Source organism: Botryllus schlosseri, unplaced genomic scaffold, assembly GCF_051294905.1.
Source record: "Botryllus schlosseri isolate E-star unplaced genomic scaffold, Bs_hap1 Bs20a, whole genome shotgun sequence".
Taxonomy (NCBI): Eukaryota; Metazoa; Chordata; class Ascidiacea; order Stolidobranchia; family Styelidae; genus Botryllus; species Botryllus schlosseri.
The window spans coordinates 356,053-371,394 of record NW_027648629.1 but is presented as its reverse complement, the minus strand read 5'-3'; the positions used below and the strand labels follow the sequence as shown (position 1 = coordinate 371,394).

At 40.1% G+C, this 15,342-nt stretch overlaps 1 long non-coding RNA gene across 1 annotated transcript in view; it reads right to left on the bottom strand.

Annotated features, from left to right (window-relative positions):
* Positions 1-1,098: 1,098 nt before the first annotated feature.
* LOC145459873 (uncharacterized) overlaps positions 1,099-15,342 on the bottom strand; it is a 329,624-nt gene continuing 315,380 nt past the window's right edge. The window contains exon 2 of the long non-coding RNA XR_013921581.1: positions 1,099-1,172. This is a non-coding gene — a long non-coding RNA (uncharacterized LOC145459873). The remainder of the gene's footprint in view (positions 1,173-15,342) is intronic.

The following is a 15,342-nucleotide window of genomic DNA, read 5'->3' as shown; positions in this document are numbered from 1 at the left end:
AGTTCAATTCCACCAAGATTTCTCTATGTTCCCGAGGGCCTACAGTTACAACTCTGCTACCAGATTGTAGCAATTCAAAAGTTACATCGAATGAGCCTATCGGCGTATTCCTGGCTATTGTAGTTTAGGAGATATTGGCAGATTTAGCCATTTTGGGGGGTATGAAAATTTATGAAAAGTTCAATTCCACCAAGATTTCTCTATGTTCCCGAGGGCCTACAGTTACAACTCTGCTACCAGATTGTAGCAATTCAAAAGTTACATCGAATGAGCCTATCGGCGTATTCCTGGCTATTGTAGTTTAGGAGATATTGGCAGATTTAGCCATTTTGGGGGGTATGAAAATTTATGAAAAGTTCAATTCCACCAAGATTTCTCTATGTTCCCGAGGGCCTACAGTTACAACTCTGCTACCAGATTGTAGCAATTCAAAAGTTACATCGAATGAGCCTATCGGCGTTTTCCTGGCTATTGTAGTTTAGGAGATATTGGCAGATTTAGCCATTTTAGGGGGTATGAAAATTTATGAAAAGTTCAATTCCACCAAGATTTCTCTATGTTCCCGAGGGCCTACATTTACAACTCTGCTACCAGATTGTAGCAATTCAAAAGTTACATCGAATGAGCCTATCGGCGTATTCCTGGCTATTGTAGTTTAGAAGATATTGGCAGATTTAGCCATTTTGGGGGGTATGAAAATTTATGAAAAGTTCAATTCCACCAAGATTTCTCCATGTTCCCGAGGGCCTACAGTTACAACTCTGCTACCAGATTGTAGCAATTCAAAAGTTACATCGAATGAGCCTATCGACGTATTCCTGGCTATTGTAGTTTAGGAGATATTGGCAGATTTAGCCATATTGGGGGGTATGAAAATTTATGAAAAGTTCAATTCCACCAAGATTTCGCTATGTTCTCGAGGGCCTACAGTTACAACTCTGCTACCAGATTGTAGCAATTCAAAAGTTACATCGAATGAGCCTATCGGCGTATTCCTGGCTATTGTAGTTTAGGAGATATTGGCAGATTTAGCCATTTTGGGGGGTATGAAAATTTATAAAAAGTTCAATTCCACCAAGATTTCTCTATGTTCCCGAGGGCCTGTAGTTACAACTCTGCTACCAGATTGTCGCAATGCAAAAGTTACATCGAATGAGCCTATCGGCGTATTCCTGCCTATTGTAGTTTAGGAGATATTGGCAGATTTAGCCATTTTGGGGGGTATGAGGATTTATGAAAAGTTCAATTCCACCAAGATTTCTCTATGTTCCCGAGGGCCTACAGTTACAACTCTGCTACCAGATTGTAGCAATTCAAAAGTTACATCGAATGAGCCTATCGGCGTATTCCTGGCTATCGTAGTTTAGGAGATATTGGCAGATTTAGCCATTTTATGGGGTATGAAAATTTATGAAAAGTTCAATTCCACCAAGATTTCTCTATGTTTCCGAGGGCCTACAGTTACAACTCTGCTCCCAGATTGTAGCAATTCAAAAGTTACATCGAATGAGCCTATCGGCGTATTCCTGGCTATTGTAGTTTAGGAGATATTGGCAGATTTAGCCATTTTGGGGGGTATGAAAATTTATGAAAAGTTCAATTCCACCAAGATTTCTCTATGTTCCCGAGGGCCTACAGTTACAACTCTGCTACCAGATTGTAGCAATTCAAAAGTTACATCGAATCAGCCTATCGGCGTATTCCTGGCTATTGTAGTTTAGGAGATATTGGCAGATTTAGCCATTTTGGGGGGTATGAAAATTTATGAAAAGTTCAATTCCACCAAGATTTCTCTATGTTCCCGAGGGCCTACAGTTACAACTCTGCTACCAGATTGTAGCAATTCAAAAGTTACATCGAATGAGCCTATCGGCGTATTCCTGGCTATCGTAGTTTAGGAGATATTGGCAGATTTAGCCATTTTATGGGGTATGAAAATTTATGAAAAGTTCAATTCCACCAAGATTTCTCTATGTTCCCGAGGGCCTACAGTTACAACTCTGCTACCAGATTGTAGCAATTCAAAAGTTACATCGAATGAGCCTATCGGCGTATTCCTGGCTATTGTAGTTTAGGAGATATTGGCAGATTTAGCCATTTTGGGGGGTATGAAAATTTATGAAAAGTTCAATTCCACCAAGATTTCTCTATGTTCCCGAGGGCCTACAGTTACAACTCTGCTACCAGATTGTAGCAATTCAAAAGTTACATCGAATGAGCCTATCGGCGTATTCCTGGCTATTGTAGTTTAGGAGATATTGGCAGATTTAGCCATTTTGGGGGGTATGAAAATTTATGAAAAGTTCAATTCCACCAAGATTTCTCTATGTTCCCGAGGGCCTACAGTTACAACTCTGCTACCAGATTGTAGCAATTCAAAAGTTACATCGAATGAGCCTATCGGCGTATTCCTGGCTATTGTAGTTTAGGAGATATTGGCAGATTTAGCCATTTTTGGGGGTATGAAAATTTATGAAAAGTTCAATTCCACCAAGATTTCTTTATGTTCCCGAAGGCCTACAGTTACAACTCTGCTACCAGATTGTAGCAATTCAAAAGTTACATCGAATGAGCCTATCGGCGTATACCTGGCTATTGTAGTTTAGGAGATATTGGCAGATTTAGCCATTTTGGGGGGTATGAAAATTTATGAAAAGTTCAATTCCACCAAGATTTCTCTATGTTCCCGAGGGCCTACAGTTACAACTCTGCTACCAGATTGTAGCAATTTAAAAGTTACATCGAATGAGCCTATCGGTATATTCCTGGCTATTGTAGTTTAGGAGATATTGGCAGATTTAGCCATTTTGGGGGGTATGAAAATTTATGAAAAGTTCAATTCCACCTAGATTTCTCTATGTTCCCGAGGGCCTACAGTTACAACTCTACTACCAGATTGTAGCAATTTCAAAGTTACATCGAATGAGCCTATCGGCGTATTCCTGGCTATTGTAGTTTAGGAGATATTGGCAGATTTCGCCATTTTGGGGGGTATGAAAATTTATGAAAAGTTCAATTCCACCAAGATTTCTCTATGTTCCCGAGGGCCTACAGTTACAACTCTGCTACCAGATTGTAGCAATTCAAAAGTTACATCGAATGAGCCTATCGGCGTATTCCTGGCTATTGTAGTTTAGGAGATATTGGCAGATTTAGCCATTTTGGAGGGTATGAAAATTTATGAAAAGTTTAATTCAACCAAGATTTCTCTATGTTCCCGAGGTTCTACAGTTACAACTCTGCTACCAGATTGTAGCAATTCAAAAGTTACATCGAATGAGCCTATCGGCGTATTCCTGGCTATTGTAGTTTAGGAGATATTGGCAGATTTAGCCATTTTGGGGGGTATGAAAATTTATGAAAAGTTCAATTCCACCAAGATTTCTCTATGTTCACGAGGGCCTACAGTTACAACTCTGCTACCAGATTGTAGCAATTCAAAAGTTAAATCGAATGAGCCTATCGGCGTATTCCTGGCTATTGTAGTTTAGGAGATATTGGCAGATTTAGCCATTTTGGGGGGTATGAAAATTTATGAAAAGTTCAATTCCTCCAATATTTCTCTATGTTCCCGATGGCCTACAGTTACAACTCTGCTACCAGATTGTAGCAATTCAAAAGTTACATCGAATGAGCCTATCGGCGTATTTCTGGCAATTGTAGTTTAGGAGATATTGGCAGATTTAGCCATTTTGGGGGGTATGAAAATTTATGAAAAGTTCAATTCCACCAAGATTTCTCTATGTTCCCGAGGGCCTACAGTTACAACTCTGCTACCAGATTGTAGCAATTTAAAAGTTACATCGAATGAGCCTATCATCGTATTCCTGGTTATTGTAGTTTAGGAGATATTGGCAGATTTAGCCATTTTGGGGGGTATGAAAATTTATGAAAAGTTCAATTCCACCAAGATTTCTCTATGTTCCCGAGGGCCTACAGTTACAACTCTGCTACCAGATTGTAGCAATTCAAAAGTTACATCGAATGAGCCTATCGGCGTATTCCTGGCTATTGTAGTTTAGGAGATACTGGCAGATTTAGCCATTTTGGGGGGTATGAAAATTTATGAAAAGTTCAATTCCACCAAGATTTCTCTATGTTCCCGAGAGCCTACAGTTACAACTCTGCTACCAGATTGTAGCAATTCAAAAGTTACATCGAATGAGCCTATCGGCGTATTCCTGGCTATTGTAGTTTAGGAGATATTGGCAGATTTAGCCATTTTGGGGGGTATGAAAATTTATGAAAAGTTCAATTCCACCAAGATTTCTCTATGTTCCCGAGGGCCTACAGTTACAACTCTGCTACCAGATTGTAGCAATTCAAAAGTTACATCGAATGAGCCTATCGGCGTATTCCTGGCTATTGTAGTTTAGGAGATATTGGCAGATTTAGCCATTTTGGGGGGTATGAAAATTTATGAAAAGTTCAATTCCACCAAGATTTCTCTATGTTCCCGAGGGCCTACAGTTACAACTCTGCTACCAGATTGTAGCAATTCAAAAGTTACATCGAATGAGCCTATCGGCGTATTCCTGGCTATTGTAGTTTAGGAGATATTGGCAGATTTAGCCATATTGGGGGGTATGAAAATTTATGAAAAGTTCAATTCCACCAAGATTTCGCTATGTTCTCGAGGGCCTACAGTTACAACTCTGCTACCAGATTGTAGCAATTCAAAAGTTACATCGAATGAGCCTATCGGCGTATTCCTGGCTATTGTAGTTTAGGAGATACTGGCAGATTTAGCCATTTTGGGGGGTATGAAAATTTATGAAAAGTTCAATTCCACCAAGATTTCTCTATGTTCCCGAGAGCCTACAGTTACAACTCTGCTACCAGATTGTAGCAATTCAAAAGTTACATCGAATGAGCCTATCGGCGTATTCCTGGCTATTGTAGTTTAGGAGATATTGGCAGATTTAGCCATTTTGGGGGGTATGAAAATTTATGAAAAGTTCAATTCCACCAAGATTTCTCTATGTTCCCGAGGGCCTACAGTTACAACTCTGCTACCAGATTGTAGCAATTCAAAAGTTACATCGAATGAGCCTATCGGCGTATTCCTGGCTATTGTAGTTTAGGAGATATTGGCAGATTTAGCCATTTTGGGGGGTATGAAAATTTATGAAAAGTTCAATTCCACCAAGATTTCTCTATGTTCCCGAGGGCCTACAGTTACAACTCTGCTACCAGATTGTAGCAATTCAAAAGTTACATCGAATGAGCCTATCGGCGTTTTCCTGGCTATTGTAGTTTAGGAGATATTGGCAGATTTAGCCATTTTAGGGGGTATGAAAATTTATGAAAAGTTCAATTCCACCAAGATTTCTCTATGTTCCCGAGGGCCTACATTTACAACTCTGCTACCAGATTGTAGCAATTCAAAAGTTACATCGAATGAGCCTATCGGCGTATTCCTGGCTATTGTAGTTTAGGAGATGTTGGCAGATTTAGCCATTTTGGGGGGTATGAAAATTTATGAAAAGTTCAATTCCACCAAGATTTCTCCCTGTTCCCGAGGGCCTGCAGTTACAACTCTGCTACCAGATTGTAGCAATTCAAAAGTTACATCGAATGAGCCTATCGACGTATTCCTGGCTATTGTAGTTTAGGAGATATTGGCAGATTTAGCCATATTGGGGGGTATGAAAATTTATGAAAAGTTCAATTCCACCAAGATTTCGCTATGTTCTCGAGGGCCTACAGTTACAACTCTGCTACCAGATTGTAGCAATTCAAAAGTTACATCGAATGAGCCTATCGGCGTATTCCTGGCTATTGTAGTTTAGGAGATATTGGCAGATTTAGCCATTTTGGGGGGTATGAAAATTTATAAAAAGTTCAATTCCACCAAGATTTCTCTATGTTCCCGAGGGCCTGTAGTTACAACTCTGCTACCAGATTGTCGCAATGCAAAAGTTACATCGAATGAGCCTATCGGCGTATTCCTGGCTATTGTAGTTTAGGAGATATTGGCAGATTTAGCCATTTTGGGGGGTATGAAAATTTATGAAAAGTTCAATTCCACCAAGATTTCTCTATGTTCCCGAGGGCCTACAGTTACAACTCTGCTACCAGATTGTAGCAATTCAAAAGTTACATCGAATGAGCCTATCGGCGTATTCCTGGCTATTGTAGTTTAGGAGATATTGGCAGATTTAGCCATTTTTGGGGGTATGAAAATTTATGAAAAGTTCAATTCCACCAAGATTTCTTTATGTTCCCGAAGGCCTACAGTTACAACTCTGCTACCAGATTGTAGCAATTCAAAAGTTACATCGAATGAGCCTATCGGCGTATACCTGGCTATTGTAGTTTAGGAGATATTGGCAGATTTAGCCATTTTGGGGGGTATGAAAATTTATGAAAAGTTCAATTCCACCAAGATTTCTCTATGTTCCCGAGGGCCTACAGTTACAACTCTGCTACCAGATTGTAGCAATTCAAAAGTTACATCGAATGAGCCTATCGGTATATTCCTGGCTATTGTAGTTTAGGAGATATTGGCAGATTTAGCCATTTTGGGGGGTATGAAAATTTATGAAAAGTTCAATTCCACCAAGATTTCTCTATGTTCCCGAGGGCCTACAGTTACAACTCTACTACCAGATTGTAGCAATTTCAAAGTTACATCGAATGAGCCTATCGGCGTATTCCTGGCTATTGTAGTTTAGGAGATATTGGCAGATTTCGCCATTTTGGGGGGTATGAAAATTTATGAAAAGTTCAATTCCACCAAGATTTCTCTATGTTCCCGAGGGCCTACAGTTACAACTCTGCTACCAGATTGTAGCAATTCAAAAGTTACATCGAATGAGCCTATCGGCGTATTCCTGGCTATTGTAGTTTAGGAGATATTGGCAGATTTAGCCATTTTGGAGGGTATGAAAATTTATGAAAAGTTTAATTCCACCAAGATTTCTCTATGTTCCCGAGGTTCTACAGTTACAACTCTGCTACCAGATTGTAGCAATTCAAAAGTTACATCGAATGAGCCTATCGGCGTATTCCTGGCTATTGTAGTTTAGGAGATATTGGCAGATTTAGCCATTTTGGGGGGTATGAAAATTTATGAAAAGTTCAATTCCACCAAGATTTCTCTATGTTCACGAGGGCCTACAGTTACAACTCTGCTACCAGATTGTAGCAATTCAAAAGTTAAATCGAATGAGCCTATCGGCGTATTCCTGGCTATTGTAGTTTAGGAGATATTGGCAGATTTAGCCATTTTGGGGGGTATGAAAATTTATGAAAAGTTCAATTCCTCCAATATTTCTCTATGTTCCCGATGGCCTACAGTTACAACTCTGCTACCAGATTGTAGCAATTCAAAAGTTACATCGAATGAGCCTATCGGCGTATTTCTGGCAATTGTAGTTTAGGAGATATTGGCAGATTTAGCCATTTTGGGGGGTATGAAAATTTATGAAAAGTTCAATTCCACCAAGATTTCTCTATGTTCCCGAGGGCCTACAGTTACAACTCTGCTACCAGATTGTAGCAATTTAAAAGTTACATCGAATGAGCCTATCATCGTATTCCTGGTTATTGTAGTTTAGGAGATATTGGCAGATTTAGCCATTTTGGGGGGTATGAAAATTTATGAAAAGTTCAATTCCACCAAGATTTCTCTATGTTCCCGAGGGCCTACAGTTACAACTCTGCTACCAGATTGTAGCAATTCAAAAGTTACATCGAATGAGCCTATCGGCGTATTCCTGGCTATTGTAGTTTAGGAGATACTGGCAGATTTAGCCATTTTGGGGGGTATGAAAATTTATGAAAAGTTCAATTCCACCAAGATTTCTCTATGTTCCCGAGGGCCTACAGTTACAACTCTGCTACCAGATTGTAGCAATTCAAAAGTTACATCGAATGAGCCTATCGGCGTATTCCTGGCTATTGTAGTTTAGGAGATATTGGCAGATTTAGCCATTTTGGGGGGTATGAAAATTTATGAAAAGTTCAATTCCACCAAGATTTCTCTATGTTCCCGAGGGCCTACAGTTACAACTCTGCTACCAGATTGTAGCAATTCAAAAGTTACATCGAATGAGCCTATCGGCGTATTCCTGGCTATTGTAGTTTAGGAGATATTGGCAGATTTAGCCATTTTGGGGGGTATGAAAATTTATAAAAAGTTCAATTCCACCAAGATTTCTCTATGTTCCCGAGGGCCTGTAGTTACAACTCTGCTACCAGATTGTCGCAATGCAAAAGTTACATCGAATGAGCCTATCGGCGTATTCCTGGCTATTGTAGTTTAGGAGATATTGGCAGATTTAGCCATTTTGGGGGGTATGAGGATTTATGAAAAGTTCAATTCCACCAAGATTTCTCTATGTTCCCGAGGGCCTACAGTTACAACTCTGCTACCAGATTGTAGCAATTCAAAAGTTACATCGAATGAGCCTATCGGCGTATTCCTGGCTATTGTAGTTTAGGAGATATTGGCAGATTTAGCCATTTTGGGGGGTATGAAAATTTATGAAAAGTTCAATTCCACCAAGATTTCTCTATGTTCCCGAGGGCCTACAGTTACAACTCTGCTACCAGATTGTAGCAATTCAAAAGTTACATCGAATGAGCCTATCGGTATATTCCTGGCTATTGTAGTTTAGGAGATATTGGCAGATTTAGCCATTTTGGGGGGTATGAAAATTTATGAAAAGTTCAATTCCACCTAGATTTCTCTATGTTCCCGAGGGCCTACAGTTACAACTCTACTACCAGATTGTAGCAATTTCAAAGTTACATCGAATGAGCCTATCGGCGTATTCCTGGCTATTGTAGTTTAGGAGATATTGGCAGATTTCGCCATTTTGGGGGGTATGAAAATTTATGAAAAGTTCAATTCCACCAAGATTTCTCTATGTTCCCGAGGGCCTACAGTTACAACTCTGCTACCAGATTGTAGCAATTCAAAAGTTACATCGAATGAGCCTATCGGCGTATTCCTGGCTATTGTAGTTTAGGAGATATTGGCAGATTTAGCCATTTTGGAGGGTATGAAAATTTATGAAAAGTTTAATTCAACCAAGATTTCTCTATGTTCCCGAGGTTCTACAGTTACAACTCTGCTACCAGATTGTAGCAATTCAAAAGTTACATCGAATGAGCCTATCGGCGTATTCCTGGCTATTGTAGTTTAGGAGATATTGGCAGATTTAGCCATTTTGGGGGGTATGAAAATTTATGAAAAGTTCAATTCCACCAAGATTTCTCTATGTTCACGAGGGCCTACAGTTACAACTCTGCTACCAGATTGTAGCAATTCAAAAGTTAAATCGAATGAGCCTATCGGCGTATTCCTGGCTATTGTAGTTTAGGAGATATTGGCAGATTTAGCCATTTTGGGGGGTATGAAAATTTATGAAAAGTTCAATTCCTCCAATATTTCTCTATGTTCCCGATGGCCTACAGTTACAACTCTGCTACCAGATTGTAGCAATTCAAAAGTTACATCGAATGAGCCTATCGGCGTATTTCTGGCAATTGTAGTTTAGGAGATATTGGCAGATTTAGCCATTTTGGGGGGTATGAAAATTTATGAAAAGTTCAATTCCACCAAGATTTCTCTATGTTCCCGAGGGCCTACAGTTACAACTCTGCTACCAGATTGTAGCAATTTAAAAGTTACATCGAATGAGCCTATCATCGTATTCCTGGTTATTGTAGTTTAGGAGATATTGGCAGATTTAGCCATTTTGGGGGGTATGAAAATTTATGAAAAGTTCAATTCCACCAAGATTTCTCTATGTTCCCGAGGGCCTACAGTTACAACTCTGCTACCAGATTGTAGCAATTCAAAAGTTACATCGAATGAGCCTATCGGCGTATTCCTGGCTATTGTAGTTTAGGAGATACTGGCAGATTTAGCCATTTTGGGGGGTATGAAAATTTATGAAAAGTTCAATTCCACCAAGATTTCTCTATGTTCCCGAGAGCCTACAGTTACAACTCTGCTACCAGATTGTAGAGCTTCTTGGAAGTACAGAACTTCAATATACAATTAAATAGTATATTCATATTGAAATGAACCCGAATATTTTCGGCTGACACTCGTCAGGGGTAATCGTCAGCAACTAGTAGAGAATTGGAAAGAACATTGTATATCAACAATCGTATCACAAAATATGACGTCACCAGCATGAAATTTCGAATGAGAGAGCGTTCAATGTACTATTTTTAGGTGATACACGAACTCCTTTTGTTGACAGAGTTTTGGTTGGTGTATTTTGATAAAAGTTGATTCCAAGGCACACAAATGGAATTGTGAACGGCCTCGGCCTACGATTCGGAATCGGTCGTCTCGATAATTATTCGCACAAATCGGATTATCCAACAGATGTTTGCCGATGGCAGAATTAATGGCTTTTGATCGATCAGCATCAATCTTGAGTGGATGAGTTAAGGGTGAGCTTTTCACATCGCGTGACGCACGTGTTCTGATAAATCTGGGGACATGTTGGTTTATGCGGTCCTGCAGACGTCTTGACGTTCTTCCCACGTAGCCACAATCACAGTGGCACCTATATTCGTACACTACATTACTTTGTTGAAGTGCAGGAAGCACGTCTTTGCGTGTTGAAGGGAGCAGTTGTGTTGTTGTAAAAATCACATTGGTTTTGACTGTATCGTAACATTTACCGACAGCAGAAATCAATTGTTTTTCAAAGCGGGTGGAAATGAAATACGAAACCTGGATTTGCCGAATCCAGACGTGTTTCTGAGCTCATTTGATATCTCTAGTCTTTTTACGAACGTTCCGCTGCATGAGACTATTGATATTTGTGCCAACGCGCTGTACGGTGGTAAGTTACCGCCACCATCAATCCCGCGTAACGTCTTTGTGGAACTTTTACAAGCGGCAACCTGCTCGGTGGAATTTAGCTTTAACGAGGTCATGTTTCGCCAAATAGACGGCTTAGCCATGGGAAGTCCCCTGGGGCCTATTTTGGCCAACATTTTCGTAGGGTATTACGAGGGCGAGCTTCTGTCCCAGCGTGAGTCCGCCAAACCACTATTGTACCGCCGATACGTAGATGATACATTTGTCATTTTCAGGAATGAATCGGAGTGTGACCAATTTCTCATTCGCTTAAACTCGCTTCACCCGGCCTTGCAATTCACAATAGAAAAAGAACGCAATAACTCATTATCATTTCTGGACGTATTAGTTGAAAAGCGCAATACCAACAAATTTGAAACGTCTGTTTTCAGAAAACCGACATTCACTGGCCAATACCTTCGCTGGAATTCATTTAGTCCTCGGCGCAGAAAAATTAACCTCATAGGCACACTCGTGCATAGAGCGCTGATGATATGTTCGGGTAACAAACTGAGTTTAGAACTTGACTACATCCGAAAAATCTTACTTGATAACGGTTACCCTGAACACGTCATCAGCCGCGGCATGGAGAGGAAATTAACGCAATTCAACGCAGAAAAACGAACAGAGCCCACCGCACGAACAATAAAAGATGTTTATATCCATCTACCTTGGATTGGCCCCATTTCCACCCGCTTTGAAAAACAATTGATTTCTGCTGTCGGTAAATGTTACGATACAGTCAAAACCAATGTGATTTTTACAACAACACAACTGCTCCCTTCAACACGCAAAGACGTGCTTCCTGCACTTCAACAAAGTAATGTAGTGTACGAATATAGGTGCCACTGTGATTGTGGCTACGTGGGAAGAACGTCAAGACGTCTGCAGGACCGCATAAACCAACATGTCCCCAGATTTATCAGAACACGTGCGTCACGCGATGTGAAAAGCTCACCCTTAACTCATCCACTCAAGATTGATGCTGATCGATCAAAAGCCATTAATTCTGCCATCGGCAAACATCTGTTGGATAATCCGATTTGTGCGAATAATTATCGAGACGACCGATTCCGAATCGTAGGCCGAGGCCGTTCACAATTCCATTTGTGTGCCTTGGAATCAACTTTTATCAAAATACACCAACCAAAACTCTGTCAACAAAAGGAGTTCGTGTATCACCTAAAAATAGTACATTGAACGCTCTCTCATTCGAAATTTCATGCTGGTGACGTCATATTTTGTGATACGATTGTTGATATACAATGTTCTTTCCAATTCTCTACTAGTTGCTGACGATTACCCCTGACGAGTGTCAGCCGAAAATATTCGGGTTCATTTCAATATGAATATACTATTTAATTGTACCAGATTGTAGCAATTCAAAAGTTACATCGAATGAGCCTATCGGCGTATTCCTGGCTATTGTAGTTTAGGAGATATTGGCAGATTTAGCCATTTTGGGGGGTATGAAAATTTATGAAAAGTTCAATTCCACCAAGATTTCTCTATGTTCCCGAGGGCCTACAGTTACAACTCTGCTACCAGATTGTAGCAATTCAAAAGTTACATCGAATGAGCCTATCGGCGTATTCCTGGCTATTGTAGTTTAGGAGATATTGGCAGATTTAGCCATTTTGGGGGGTATGAAAATTTATGAAAAGTTCAATTCCACCAAGATTTCTCTATGTTCCCGAGGGCCTACAGTTACAACTCTGCTACCAGATTGTAGCAATTCAAAAGTTACATCGAATGAGCCTATCGGCGTATTCCTGGCTATTGTAGTTTAGGAGATATTGGCAGATTTAGCCATATTGGGGGGTATGAAAATTTATGAAAAGTTCAATTCCACCAAGATTTCGCTATGTTCTCGAGGGCCTACAGTTACAACTCTGCTACCAGATTGTAGCAATTCAAAAGTTACATCGAATGAGCCTATCGGCGTATTCCTGGCTATTGTAGTTTAGGAGATACTGGCAGATTTAGCCATTTTGGGGGGTATGAAAATTTATGAAAAGTTCAATTCCACCAAGATTTCTCTATGTTCCCGAGAGCCTACAGTTACAACTCTGCTACCAGATTGTAGCAATTCAAAAGTTACATCGAATGAGCCTATCGGCGTATTCCTGGCTATTGTAGTTTAGGAGATATTGGCAGATTTAGCCATTTTGGGGGGTATGAAAATTTATGAAAAGTTCAATTCCACCAAGATTTCTCTATGTTCCCGAGGGCCTACAGTTACAACTCTGCTACCAGATTGTAGCAATTCAAAAGTTACATCGAATGAGCCTATCGGCGTATTCCTGGCTATTGTAGTTTAGGAGATATTGGCAGATTTAGCCATTTTGGGGGGTATGAAAATTTATGAAAAGTTCAATTCCACCAAGATTTCTCTATGTTCCCGAGGGCCTACAGTTACAACTCTGCTACCAGATTGTAGCAATTCAAAAGTTACATCGAATGAGCCTATCGGCGTTTTCCTGGCTATTGTAGTTTAGGAGATATTGGCAGATTTAGCCATTTTAGGGGGTATGAAAATTTATGAAAAGTTCAATTCCACCAAGATTTCTCTATGTTCCCGAGGGCCTACATTTACAACTCTGCTACCAGATTGTAGCAATTCAAAAGTTACATCGAATGAGCCTATCGGCGTATTCCTGGCTATTGTAGTTTAGGAGATGTTGGCAGATTTAGCCATTTTGGGGGGTATGAAAATTTATGAAAAGTTCAATTCCACCAAGATTTCTCCATGTTCCCGAGGGCCTGCAGTTACAACTCTGCTACCAGATTGTAGCAATTCAAAAGTTACATCGAATGAGCCTATCGGCGTATTCCTGGCTATTGTAGTTTAGGAGATATTGGCAGATTTAGCCATTTTGGGGGGTATGAAAATTTATGGAAAGTTCAATTCCACCAAGATTTCTCTATGTTCACGAGGGCCTACAGTTACAACTCTGCTACCAGATTGTAGCAATTCAAAAGTTAAATCGAATGAGCCTATCGGCGTATTCCTGGCTATTGTAGTTTAGGAGATATTGGCAGATTTAGCCATTTTGGGGGGTATGAAAATTTATGAAAAGTTCAATTCCTCCAATATTTCTCTATGTTCCCGATGGCCTACAGTTACAACTCTGCTACCAGATTGTAGCAATTCAAAAGTTACATCGAATGAGCCTATCGGCGTATTTCTGGCAATTGTAGTTTAGGAGATATTGGCAGATTTAGCCATTTTGGGGGGTATGAAAATTTATGGAAAGTTCAATTCCACCAAGATTTCTCTATGTTCACGAGGGCCTACAGTTACAACTCTGCTACCAGATTGTAGCAATTCAAAAGTTAAATCGAATGAGCCTATCGGCGTATTCCTGGCTATTGTAGTTTAGGAGATATTGGCAGATTTAGCCATTTTGGGGGGTATGAAAATTTATGAAAAGTTCAATTCCTCCAATATTTCTCTATGTTCCCGATGGCCTACAGTTACAACTCTGCTACCAGATTGTAGCAATTCAAAAGTTACATCGAATGAGCCTATCGGCGTATTTCTGGCAATTGTAGTTTAGGAGATATTGGCAGATTTAGCCATTTTGGGGGGTATGAAAATTTATGAAAAGTTCAATTCCACCAAGATTTCTCTATGTTCCCGAGGGCCTACAGTTACAACTCTGCTACCAGATTGTAGCAATTCAAAAGTTACATCGAATGAGCCTATCGGCGTATTCCTGGCTATTGTAGTTTAGGAGATACTGGCAGATTTAGCCATTTTGGGGGGTATGAAAATTTATGAAAAGTTCAATTCCACCAAGATTTCTCTATGTTCCCGAGGGCCTACAGTTACAACTCTGCTACCAGATTGTAGCAATTCAAAAGTTACATCGAATGAGCCTATCGGCGTATTCCTGGCTATTGTAGTTTAGGAGATATTGGCAGATTTAGCCATTTTGGGGGGTATGAAAATTTATGAAAAGTTCAATTCCACCAAGATTTCTCTATGTTCCCGAGGGCCTACAGTTACAACTCTGCTACCAGATTGTAGCAATTCAAAAGTTACATCGAATGAGCCTATCGGCGTATTCCTGGCTATTGTAGTTTAGGAGATATTGGCAGATTTAGCCATTTTGGGGGGTATGAAAATTTATGAAAAGTTCAATTCCACCAAGATTTCTCTATGTTCCCGAGGGCCTACAGTTACAACTCTGCTACCAGATTGTAGCAATTCAAAAGTTACATCGAATGAGCCTATCGGCGTTTTCCTGGCTATTGTAGTTTAGGAGATATTGGCAGATTTAGCCATTTTAGGGGGTATGAAAATTTATGAAAAGTTCAATTCCACCAAGATTTCTCTATGTTCCCGAGGGCCTACATTTACAACTCTGCTACCAGATTGTAGCAATTCAAAAGTTACATCGAATGAGCCTATCGGCGTATTCCTGGCTATTGTAGTTTAGGAGATATTGGCAGATTTAGCCATTTTGGGGGGTATGAAAATTTATGAAAAGTTCAATTCCACC